The 13,270-nt window shown below is 40.2% G+C and overlaps 1 protein-coding gene across 1 annotated transcript in view; it reads left to right on the forward strand.

The window, feature by feature from the left end:
* The first annotated feature begins 4,180 nt into the window (after window positions 1-4,180).
* Window positions 4,181-13,270, forward strand: part of atg10 (ATG10 autophagy related 10 homolog (S. cerevisiae)) — a 274,871-nt gene continuing 265,781 nt past the window's right edge. Inside the window, exon 1 of the mRNA XM_059644770.1 lies at window positions 4,181-4,272. The gene's annotated coding sequence lies outside the window, so the exon portion shown is untranslated. The remainder of the gene's footprint in view (window positions 4,273-13,270) is intronic.

Consider the following 13,270-nt stretch of genomic DNA (forward strand, 5'->3'; position numbering starts at 1 on the left):
CCTTGGTGTTTCATCAGCTTCCATATGCTGCAGCAGCAATGCACCACCCATTTGCCATCACTATTGTATTGGGTTTAATTTATTAATTAATTACCCTAGATTCCCTGGTCTTTATAGTTTATTGCCGGGTTTTATGTTACAAAATCACAAATATCAATCTTATACTAATAAGCTGTTTTTAAGATGTAAGAGAGAAGAAAAAGATGGGACCTACACTAAAACTGAAAACCTTACATTCATTTTAAAGACTGGAAATATTCATCAATTCTATTAACTAAGCAGCCATTTCCCCTGTATTCGCATTGCCTTGTAATTCATTCCATGCCATTCCATAGCTGGTCTCACAATAAGTAGGCCTCTTGATATGTGTCTTTTAAGTAGTCCCACTTACCTATTGCTCTGGAATTTAGTTCTTACAGTAAATATTAGTTAAAACACTTTTATCATCCTATTGCCCCAAATCCCATTTTGAATCAAATTCCCAACAATACACTCTGAGCCTTTGTTTCACTCAGATGAAGACTGCACTTGCATTGATCATGTTCCTTACTGACTGTGCAATGCAAAGCATTTATATGGTTTTGATTCGAGTCACTTCTTAGCTACAATAATCAGCACCTCAATTAGAGAAGGATTTCAGGTGCTTGAATGCTAGCTGCCATGATCATGCAGCTGTCTCCTTTAGAGATAGCAAGAATCGCAGCTGCTGGAGTCAGAGACAGTACAGTGTGGAGCTGGAGGAACACAGCAGACCAGGCAGCATCAGAGGAGCTGGAAAGTTGACATTTCAGGTTGGGACCCTTCTTCAGAAATGGGGGAGGGGGAAGCGAGCTGGGAAATAACTAGAGAGAGGAGGGTTAGTGCTGGGAAAAGTGGTGGGATGGTGATAGGTGAGTGCAGGTAGGGAGTGGTGGGGATAGGTCAGTGACATGGGAGAAGTGGATAGATGGGAAAGAAGATGGACAGGTTGTGTCAGATCACAGAAGCGGGAATGAGAGGAAGAGTGGGTCATGGGATGAGGCTGAGGTTGGGAGATTTTAAAACTGGTAAAATCCACATTTAGGCCATTGGGCTGTAGGATCCCGAGGTGAAATACAAGGTATTGCTCCTCCAGTTTGCATGTGGTGTCATTGTGACACTGGAAGAGGCCCAGGATGGACATGTCACCCAGGGAGTGGGAGAAGGAGTTAAAATGGTTGGTGACCAGAAGGTGTTGTTGCTAATTGCATATAGAGTGCCGATGCTCTATGAAATGGTCCCTGAGTCTACACTTGGTCTCATCCATGTGGAGGAGGCCACATCAGGAGCAGCAGATGCAGTAGACCAAGTTTACATATGTGCAGGTGAACTCCTGTCTGATATGTTTGTTTTGGGCCTTGAATGAAGGTGAGGGGAGAGGTATAGGAGCATGGGTAGCACTTCCTGTGGTTGCAGGGAAAGGTGCTAGGGCTGATGGGGCTAATGGGGAGTGTGGTGCAGACAAGGGAGTCGCAGAGAGAACAGACACTATGAAAGGCAGATAGGCGTGGGGAGGAAAATATATCTTTGGTATGGGGCCAGATTGCAGGTGGCGGAAGTGATGAAGAATGATATGCTGGATATGGAAGTTAATGGGGTGATATGTGAGAACAAGAGGTATTCTGTCTTTATTTTTGTTGGGGAAAGGGGCCTTGAGGGCAGAAGTGTAGGAACTGCAAGAGATGTGGTGCTGTCCTTGAAATAGGAGGACATCTGGGATGTCTGGGAGTGGAATGTCCCATCTTGAGAGCAGACACAAGTGGAGGCTGAGGAATTGGAAATAGGGGATCGCATTCTTGCAGGAAGGTAGGTGAGAGGAGGCATAGTCTAGGTAGCTGTGGGAGTTAGGTTTGAGGCAATAACCAGAGATGGAGATGGAGAGGTCCAGGAAGGAGAGAGAGGTATCAGAGATGGTCCAGGTAAATTTGAGGCTGGGGTGATGGGTGTTAGTAAAGTTGATGAACTGTTCAAGCTCCTTGCGGGAGCACGAGGCAGTGCTGATACAGCCATCAATGTAGCAGAGGAGGAGGTGAGGGATAGTGCCAGCAGAGAAGGGGCTGTTCCACATATCCTACAAAGAGGCAGGCAGTTTTAAAATTTCACCCCAGCCTCATCCCATGAGCAACTCTCCCTCTCATTCCTGCCTCCTTGACCTGACACAACATGTCCATCTTCTTTGCCACCTATCTCTCCCACCCATCCCATTGACCAATCCCCACCACTCCCTACCTGCACTCACCTATCACCATTCCACCTACCGTCCCCAGCCCCACTCCTCCTGTCTCTTTTAGAACATTTTAACTTACTTAAAGGCCATTGACTGAATCTGATTTTACCTCTGAAACCAAACTTGGAAAAAATCTACCAGTTGATTTCCCACTTTTAAGCAATTTCCTACAATACCCAGTCAGCTATTATCTCCCTCAGACAAAGTTTCCCTCATATTGACTATGATCCTTACGGGCCTAATTCAATAGAATAAGAGTCAACCTTTCCAAAGCATGTAAGATTCTAAAGGAGTTTGGTATGAAAGACGCTGAGAGCATGTTTCCTTTTGTGGAGAATCTAGAAATATTGGGTACTATTTCACTATCAGTAGTCTTCCATTTATGATAGAGGTGAGGGGGAATTTCTTCTCCAATAGGCTATTAGATTTTGGAATTCTCCATAGGGCAGTGGTGGTGGAGCTGGAAATAAAAATGGTGTACAATGGAATTCAACATTACGGGGTTGCTGAGGAAAGTGGAATTAAGATCGCTAACAGATCAGCTGGCTCTTACTGAATGAAGAAGTAAGCTTGAGGGCTGAATAGACTACTCCTGTTCATATTTCCAATGTGCTTATATTCATAAGTTTGAGGCATCCGTGCAACATTGAGGGGTTTTGACACCCTTGGAGATGCCACCTTTTGGATGAAAACATGAACAGACACCTCACCTACTCCTTCCAAATGATATAAAAGTGACCAAAAGATATTACAACAAAGAAAAGCAGGTAATTTATTCACAGAGATAGCAAGAATTGCAAATGCTGGAGTCAGAAACAACACAGAGTGGAGCTGGAGGAACACAGCAGGCCAGGCAGCATCAGAGGAGAAGGGAAGATGACGTTTCAGGTCAAGACCCTTCTTCAGAAAATTCTCAGTCAGTAGTTACTTCTCAATTAACATCACAAACACAGATTCTCTGATCCTTATCAGATCTCCATTGTGGGCATGTACTTTATGCAGATTGATACCACATTTGATATATTGTAACAGCAACTAAACTTCTATAATGTTTCTTTGTACAGTACTTTAGAATGTTCTGAGATCATGCAAGGCCCTCTATAAGAGTAAATCTTTTCTTTGCTCTGCTTTCAAATCTCTCCTGTCCTTGCTCGGTGTTTCTTTAAGATATGTAAATACAAGCTGCATAGCAATTGGAAATGTGCCAGACGGAGGACTAATAGGCAGAACATAAGCCAGGGTCCCTTTGAGATGCATGTTTGCAAGGACATGCGGCAATCTGAAATGAACCATACAATCCAGCATCTGGGCCATGCACAGCAATGATACATTAGAGGGAACATTGGCTTTACCTTTCCCCATCTTTATGTTTCAGCCTTTCATTTCACCAAAAAATCCTTTGTTCCACCAAATCTAGTCTCTTGGACATTCCCAGTTTTAATTCCTCCATCAATGGCTGCCATACCTTCAGCTGTTAAAGTCCTAAACCCTGGAGTTCTCCCAATCAATCTCTTTGCCTCTCCACCACTCTTTCCAAACTGACGATGCTTCTGAAATCCCACCTCTTTAACCAGGCTTTTGGTAATCTGATCTAATATCTTCTTATGCTGTTTAGTCTGAAATTTTGTTTCATAATGCTTATAAAGCTCCTTGGGGTGTTTTATAATATTAATAGTACTGTGCTAATGCAGGTTGTCATTGTTTGCAAATCACTGACAGTAGCCTTCAGTTCAAGGGTGACTGTGAGTCTACAAAACCCACTACTTTTCTTGGTCTTTTTTATTCAATTACACTTTAATGTGTCTCAAATCTCCTGGCATTGTAGTACTTCCTTAATTTGACTTCTGACAGGCTCACCAATTGGCTCATTGGCTTGTATGATTGCAATATCACTATTTCTTCATGCTAACATGCAGCAGATCACTGAGTTCTGAATCAGTTAGGAATAGAATTTGGTGGTCATGTGTGCAATTTATGGCACTCCTGGGTCGTGCTGATATTCTGTCTTATTCTTGGTCAGTTCAAAGGTGAGTAACACTGCAGGAATCTACTTTTCTCTGAACTGACAACCAATATTTTTCTATCCTGTGAACTGTGTTGCTTATAGCATTTGACTGCCATTTTCCTATGTTATTACTCTGTTTATTTACAATGATTTGTGTAATTGTTTGTCAATAACACCAGACACCAGTTATATCTGACCTTAATGAATATACATTAATGTTGATCAATTTCAAATTTGTTTATATTTCCTAATCATTTGCGTAACACACTGTAGTCCTTGTAATAGGGAGTTTCCATTTCTTAAATGTTCACAACACTGTGCTACAGTAGATTATCAACTCTGTCAACCGTTAAATATACTGTTACTCCTTATCATTGCTTCATCACTTACCACCAAGATTCATTTAACAAGCAAGAAATAGTTTTAGCCATTAATCATACATATATTCAAAACAAAGTCACATATTTAAATGAAAGTAAAATTATCTAAATGTTGGTCAGATATGTATGATCAGAAAAATACTTATGCTCTAACTGTTCTAGATTGCACCATCTAAACAATTGGTGTATTATATTTCATTTCAACAGCAATAAAATTGTTTTAATACAGGACTTTGCCATATGAAATAGAGATGCAAGTATATATTTTTTCATTTTTTGACAGGGGGAGCATATTCATCAGATTTACCACATTTCGTAGTTTCAAATTACTTCTCATGGAGCTAATTCACACTGTTTTTCAATCCGAAATATGATCCGTAGCTCCAGGTTTTCAGAGTAGCCTGTCTCTAATAAGGTCGAACTAGGAAAGAAGTTTTAGAGCGAGTTGAAGTAACTCCCTCTGCTACATCAACTACTACTACAGGCATATTCTTCCATATTTTGAAAGTACTAATCGTAAAACAACCAGAAGATTTTATGTATTTTTGCATTAGTATACATTAGATTTAAAACGCTGTACATTTGAAAACTGACAAAAAAATCATAACTTTTTTGTTGTAATGAAACTATATATCTCAAAACGGGACAAATGTGACATGCCACTGCGAAATGGGCTGTTGTTTACGCATTGAATGTGGTGCTGAGTTCACTGCTGTCCTTATTGGACATTTATACTTTGTATATACTTTCAGAAAAGGTTTGCTGGTAACATTTTTTAAAATCTCAACCGGTAAATTAATTGCTAAATGAACGCAGAACAGTTGTCTTCGGTGAAAGTGACACACACTGTCAATGTTTCTTCTGCCTAAAACACTTTTGTTACTTCAGATCCTGCCAGGTTTTCCCCCGCAATCGTTGGCTCTTTTATTGAACAGTGGGAGCTGTGAAAACAATAGAAACCTTTAAACAATCATTTCATTCGCCTTAAAACAGGGCACATTTAAACCTAATTGTTCAAAGGAGTTGGTTCTCTAAATTAAATTATTTAAGGATTGTGTCAAAAGGATAATAATTTTGGTAACTTTTGAAAAATTGAGCATGTCTCTCATAGCAGGCTCATGCACAATAAGACATTAAACGGGTTTGGATTAAAGCAATCTTTATTGATCTGTACAGTGAGCTTTATTCGTGGCTCGATTACAAATTCTGCACAAATTACGGGTTGTTCCGTGCATCACTGTTTCAGCTGTAGAATGACTCATTCGGACAACAGGTTAAATCGTTTTCTGCTGTCTCAAAAGGGACATGATGGTCTGTTTTCGGTGAGGAAGTCTATACACAGGACAACTTGCGCTTTTCATTGAAAAAGATGATTTATAATTTACACTATTATCATTGCTGCTTTGGAAATAATTCAAAATTGAGAAGTGAATACTGGACGTTTTTTAGTTTGGCTGTACCAAGTCACTCACTCATGTTTGCCTTTAAGATTCACGGCAGGGTGCCAAAGTTATCCTCTTGTTAATATCCTGCAAGACATCAGGATACAAATCCAACGATAAAACCATGGTTGATACTAATATGAATGAATGAATATACATAAATGAATACAGCTTTCCCCCTAGATTTTCATAAACTACATTATCTTTCCCATCTCCAACATGGCTTCTTCGATCTTTACCCTTTTCAAAATTTGCAAAGTATCAGTATCTGAGACACAGATTTCCATGGAAAATCTATTCATTTATCTATCGAAAGGAATACTTCAACTATAAGTTACACCTGGAGCGTAAGACCACTCAACCAAGACTGATAAACGTTACCCTTCAGAGGGAGTTGTGTGTGAATGCCCAGTGCTGCAGCTACCATGTCAAATATCAAATTCTGATCCTTTAAAACATTTCTAGGGTATTACATAACATAACTGCTTGACTGAGAGACACCACAGCTTTTACTTTAACTGTGACAGTGTTACAAGATGAAAATGTGGAAGATATTTCCAGTCATGTTAGATATATTGTGAATTATATTAATGACACTGGTTGGGTTCTTCTTTGGCAGCATAATGAATCAATCTTACACTTGCATTTTCTCATAGGCTCAATGACAATATACAACATGTGCTGCGGCAAAAGCTTTATTCTTTCCATCTCACCATGATATCTTGCAATTTTACAGAACCCAGGTTTTGTCCCAAGATAGGAATTTGCTTCAGATATACCATTAAAGGCACAGGCAATCTTAATCTTAGATTGATTGTAGAAATTCGGTTTGATAAGTGTCAAATATCACTTGTGCCACACTATGCCTGGCAATGACTACTCAAACAGAGAGAATCTAACCATCGTTGCTTGACATTCAATAGCATTATCATCATTGAATCCCCTACTATTAATATTCTGGGGCCTTACCTATTGATCAGAAACTGAACTGATCCAGTTGTATAAATATTGTGGTTATAAGGGGAGGTTAGAGGCTGGACATTCCACAATAAGCAATTCACTTTCGGACACTCAAATACTCAGAATCTGTAAGGTTCAAGTTATGAATGTGATGGAATGCATTTCATTTGCCTGGATGGATCCAGCTTTAACAGCACTGAAGAAACTCGACAGCATCGAGGACAAGCAGCTCACTTGATTGTTCTCCTATCCCTCCTATCCACCACTTTCTATGTTCATTCCCTTCACCACTGATACGTAATGCCAGACTGCAGTATATATAACCTGCAAGATGCCCTGCAGTAAAACAACAGGGCTCCTCCAACAGCACCTTCAAAACCCCCAAACTTTATCGTTCTAGAATATCGCTATTGAATGTCACGCAACGATGGTTAGATTCTCTCTGTTTGAGTAGTCATTGCCAGGCTCAGTGTGGCACAAGTGATACTTGACACTTATCAAACCAAATTCCTACAATCAATCTAAGACGCATTAGAACACCACCAACTGCACGTTCCCTTCAAGCCACATACTTCCTGACTTGGAAATATATTGCCATTCCTTCACTCTATTCCTAATAGCTCTATGGACATATCCACATCAAATGGACCGTGTTTGCAAAGACAGCTCACAACCATCTTTTCAAATGCAGACAGGAATGGGAAATAAATGCACACGTCTCATGAATAAATGAAAAAGAAATATATCAACTGGCCTTGCTTAGAAATGAAAGAGTAAGTAATAATTTTAATGATCAACTTCAGGCAACAAAATTCCTACCTTATTTTTGGTAGTCAGTAGAAGAGCATAAGCAATATGGCCATAAGACACAGAAACAGAAGTAGGCCATTCAACCCATAGAGTCTGCTCTGCCATTCAATGACATCATGGTGAATCTGATAATCCTCAGGTCCGCTTTCCTGCCTTTACCCCATTAGACTTGATTCCTTTGCTGGTTAAAAATCTATCTATCACAGCCTAGAATACAATTATCCACCCAGCCTCCACAGCCCTCTGTGCTGAAAAATTCCACACAACCACTAGTGAGTCCCAATCATTACTGTTAAAATCTTTCCAAAACCTGTCTACATATTCTCTCCTCTATCTCCCACTGGCTGTTGAGAGGCCTGTAGTACACCCCCAGCATTGTGATTTCACCTTTTCTACTCCTGAGTTCTATCCACACTGCCTCACTGCATAAGTCCTCTGATGTATCCTACCTCAGTACAGCTGTGAGATATTCCTTTATGAGTAAATGCAACTCCCATACCCATCTAACCTCCCTTTCTAACACCTGAAGCATCTAAAACCCTGGGACATTCAGCTGCCAGTCCTGTCCCTCTTTCATCCGAGTTTCTGTAATCGCAATAATGTCATAGTTTCAAGTGCTAACCAAAGCTTGAAGTTTATCTACCTTGCTTATCATACTGCTCCCACTGAAACACATGCATTTTAGACCACCTTCCCTGCTCTCTTCAGAAGTGTTTCCCTGCCTGTTCTTATTTATAGCAATGTTCACTTGGTTTCTACCTTTCCCTAATTTCTTCATCAACAACCCTACTCCCCTGGTTCCCACCCTCTCTGCCACACGAGTTTAAATGTCCCCAGCCACTCTATCATGTATCCCACTAAGGATATCAGTCTCGGTCCTGCCCAGGTGTAACCCATCCAGTTTGTACAGGTCCCACCTCCCTCAGCTCTGGTTCCAATGTCCCATAAATCTGAAACCCTCCCCCTCACACCATCTTTTCCGTCACATGTTCATCCTATATATCCTGCTGTTTCTGTTCTGACTATCTTGTGGCTCCAGTGATAATCCTGACCTTTGAGGTCCTCTATTTCAATTTTCTTCCTAGTGCTCTTTATTCTGCTTTTAAGACCTTATCTCTTTTTTTATTTATGTCATTAGTATTAATGTGTACTACGGCCACTGGCTGTTTGCTCTCCTCCTCCAGAAACTCGATTGCTTCTTCCTGGCTTCCCATTATTATTTCCCAATCTCATTCTGTAAGGAGCCTGTGTTCACTTTGCCTGCCTTTAATTTTCTATATTTAACAACACTCTTACTGTTCATATTAATAATATTATCCTCAAAGTTTATTTTCTCTATTTTTTTGCTTGATCATCTTTTGTTGTTTTCTAAAACCACCCAATTTTCTTACTTATCACTAATCTTTGCCATTTGTATGTTATTTCTTTCAATTTGCTGCTGGCCTTAACTTTTCTTGTTAACTATGGTTGTGGTTTATCCCCTTCCTCAAATATCCCCTTTCTCACTTAGATATAGCTTTATTGTGAGCCATGATTTATTTTCTTAAATGTCTGCATTGTTTCTTGAATTTCTTTGCTGCTAAAGTTCTTTGCCAGTCCACTCCAGCTGGTTCTTCTCCCATTCCTCTCTAATTATCTTAGAATTAGTACATTTGTTTTCAACCAGTTTTTTCACTCTCAAAGTGAATGCTAAATTGGACTATGTTATGCTCACTGTTTTCTGGAAGATTTTTTTTCTTCTGAAATAATTTACGAAACCTGTCTCATTACCAATCATCAGATCCAAACTATCCTGAGCCTTGTTTTTTTTTTAATTCACTTACTGGATGTGGGCATTGCTGACTGGCCAGCATTTTTTGCCTATCCCTAGTTTCCCTTGAGAAGGTGAGCTGTCTTCTTGAACCACGACAGTCCATATGCTATAGGTTGATCCACAATGCCCTCAAGGAGGGAATTCCAGGTTTTGACCCAGTGACAGTGAAGGAACGGCAATATATTTCCAAGTCAGGTTAGTGAATGGCTCGGAAGGGATTTTGCAGATAGTGATGTTGCTAAATGTCTGCAACCCTTATCCTTCTAGATGGAAGTGGTTTTGTGTTTGGAAGGTGCTGTCCATGGATCTTTGGTGCATCTTATATATAGTGCACACTGCTACTTCTAAAAGTTGGTAATGAAGGGAATGGATGCTTGAGGATGTGGTGCCAATCAGGTGAACTGCTTTGCCTTGGATAGTGCCAAGCTTCTTGTGTGTTTTTGTAGCTGCAGTCATCCAGGCAAGTGAAGAGTATTCCAGCACATTTCTGACTGGTGCCTTGTAGATGATGGACAGCCTTTAGGGAGACAGGACGTGAGTTACTCACCACAGTTCCCCCAGCTTCTGACCTACCCTTCGAGCCTTATGTTTCTGTGATAAGTCCGGTTGAGCTTCTGGTCAATAGTAACGTCAAAGATGTTGGTAGTGGGGGATTCAGTGATGGTAACACCATTAAATGTCAAGTGGTGGTGATTAGATTGTCTCTTATTGAAGATGGTCTTTGTCTGGCTCAAATGTTGCTTGCCACTTGTCCGCCCAAGCCTGGATATTGCATTTGAATGTGAACTACTTCAGTATCTGAGATTAGTGGTAAACATTGTGTGATTATCAGCGAACATCTCCAACTCTGTACTTATGATGGAGGGAAGGCATTGATGAAACAGCTGAAGATTGTTGGCAATGTATTGATGGTCTAAACATATTGTTGCAGGAAACTGTCTCAGATACACTCTATAAATTCTTCCTCATGGCTACCTTTATTGTTTGAACTTCCTCAATCTTCATGAAGATTAAAGTCACCCAACTGCTTTAATATACTGCCTTATTTACATGCCCCCATTACTAATTAATTCTCTCTCCAACCACACAGCTATTGTCAGAGACCTATAGAATATTCCTAATCGTATCTTCTTCTCATTGGTATTACTGCCCTCTGCACATATGAATTTTACATCTCTCAATCCAAGATTATTTCTTGCTATCATTCTTATTCCTGTACTAACAAAGCTACTTTACCATCCTTCCTTCTATCTGGCCTTTTGAAAAGTCATATACCCTTGAATATTTAGTTGCCAGCTTTGTTCACCTTGTAACCATATCTCCATAATGATGAAACACATTGACCTATATTTGTGCCATTCATTCTTTCATTTTTATCCTGAGTATTATGTGCATTCAAGGGACAAGGTATTAATTTTGCCTTTTTACCATTTTCTCCCCTTTTAACCCTATTTAATGCTGATTTTCTATGTTTGCACACAATATCTCTTACTGTCCCACTGCTGGTATCATTGTCCAAATAGCTGCCTTGTAATCCTGCCATATTCTTTCTTTCCTTCTCCCAATCCATGACTCCCCCCCAACCCCTGCTATTAGTTTAAAGCCTTTTCCACAGCCTTAGTTATTCAATTTACAAGGATGCTAGTACCAGCATGGTTCAAATAAAGCCCACCCAACCAGAATAGCTTTTTTCTACCCTAGTACTGCTGTAAGTGGTCCATGACCTGAAACCATTTCCACTCATACCAATCTTTGAACCACATATTTAAATCCTTCACTTTATTTACCCTATACCAATTGTTCCATGGCTCAGATAATAATCCAGCAATTATTATCTTGCATGTTAGCACTTCTCCAGTCATGAGGAAATGTCTTTACCCTGGGTCTGCACAGACAATGCAGTTTTTCAGACTCCCCATCACAGTTGGAGGAAACAATATCTTATACCCCTAATTATACTGTCCCCTACCACAACTACATTCTCATTTCTTCACTCTACTTGAGTGGCTCCCTGAATGACATTGTCATGGTCAATTCACTCATAATCCCTGCAGTCCTCACTCTCGCTCACACAGCTTGCAAGAACCTTGTAACTGTTGGACAATTGCAGGGTCCAAGGCTCCTCAAACGCAACTTCCTGAGTCATCATAGCTGCCTCACATGCATCACGGTAAAGTTTTTCAAAAATTGTTCATACGATGTAGAGCACATTTCAGCAAGGAAATTAAGGCAGACAGTGTACTTATCCCAGTGACGGTAAACCAGTGCTGTTGTCAGACTGTAGCTGAGAAATGCCAAAAAAAATCCAGAGCTAAGTTCTAAATGAGAAAATCCAAATTGAAATGTAACAATAGATTAGAAGATCAAGGACCTAAACTGGCCTGAACCTAATAGAAATGTTGAGTGTCTTCAACAAGCACTCTAATTATAATCATTGCTGGCATAAGTAACTCAAGGATAACAACTGACTTCTATAAAGCCCCTGCTGTAGTGAGGAAACGGGAAGGATGTGGGGTGGTCAGAGATACATTAGTACAATCTCCATGATGTGGACAACTATAATGCAGATGAGCATTCACACATGAATTGGGCTGGTGTTTGCTGTCGGCTGTCAAAAACAGATCCATAAAATGTATTAGTAACCATATATTGCATTGCTTACTTAATAAACCATTCCAAGCACTTCACAGGAGGATTATCAAATAATGTTTGAAATAGAACCAAAGAAGGAGACATTTGAACAGATAACTAAAAACTTGATCAATGAGCTAGGTTTCAGACTGTTGGAAGAGAAAGAGAAGTATTGAGGTAGAAAGGTTCACAAATGAAATTGCTGAGCATAGGCTTTAGGTAACATTCCATAGTATTTTCAATTTTAAAGCAATTAACATCAGAATGTGCAAAAATGCAGAATTAAAAGACTTTTCAGGAATTTCACGGCTCATGTGAAGCCAGGTAGATAGACCATATGTCCCAGTGACTAGCTGATTATAGCATATCTTTTTGGCAGTTCATAATAACCAGACTATTGATTGTATCCAACAAAGCTCTGCTTGTAACACTTAGATCATTATATCTAAGATAACAAAGTGTGAAGCTGGATGAACACAGCAAGCCAAGCAGCATCACAGGTGCACAAAAGCTGACGTTTCGGGCCTAGACCCTTCATCAGAGAGGGTCTAGGCCCGAAACATCAGCTTTTGTGCTCCTGAGATGCTGCTTGGCCTGCTGTGTTCATCCAGCTCCACACTTTGTTATCTTGGATTCTCCAGCATCTGCAATTCCCATTATCTCATTATATCTAATGCTAGATTTGATTCTGTGACTTGATAGTACTTCCTGAACAATCCCAAATATGCTGAGAATTATACCAATAACCAATTTTAGATTATCAGTTGGGCTCCGGGTTAAGCCGTTTTGAACTTACTGAAAGCAAGGTTGGCACGGTGGCTCAGTGGTTGGCACTGCTGCCTCACAGCACGAGGGACCCAGGTTCGATTACACCCTCAGGCAACTGTCTGTGTGAAGTTTGCACGTTCTCCCCGTGTTTGCGTGGGTTTCCTCCAGGTGCTCCGGTTTCTTCCCACTGTCCAAAGATGTGCAGTCTAGGTGGAT

The sequence above is a fragment of the Stegostoma tigrinum genome, chromosome 3, assembly GCF_030684315.1.
Source record: "Stegostoma tigrinum isolate sSteTig4 chromosome 3, sSteTig4.hap1, whole genome shotgun sequence".
In the NCBI taxonomy this organism is placed as follows: domain Eukaryota; kingdom Metazoa; phylum Chordata; class Chondrichthyes; order Orectolobiformes; family Stegostomatidae; genus Stegostoma; species Stegostoma tigrinum.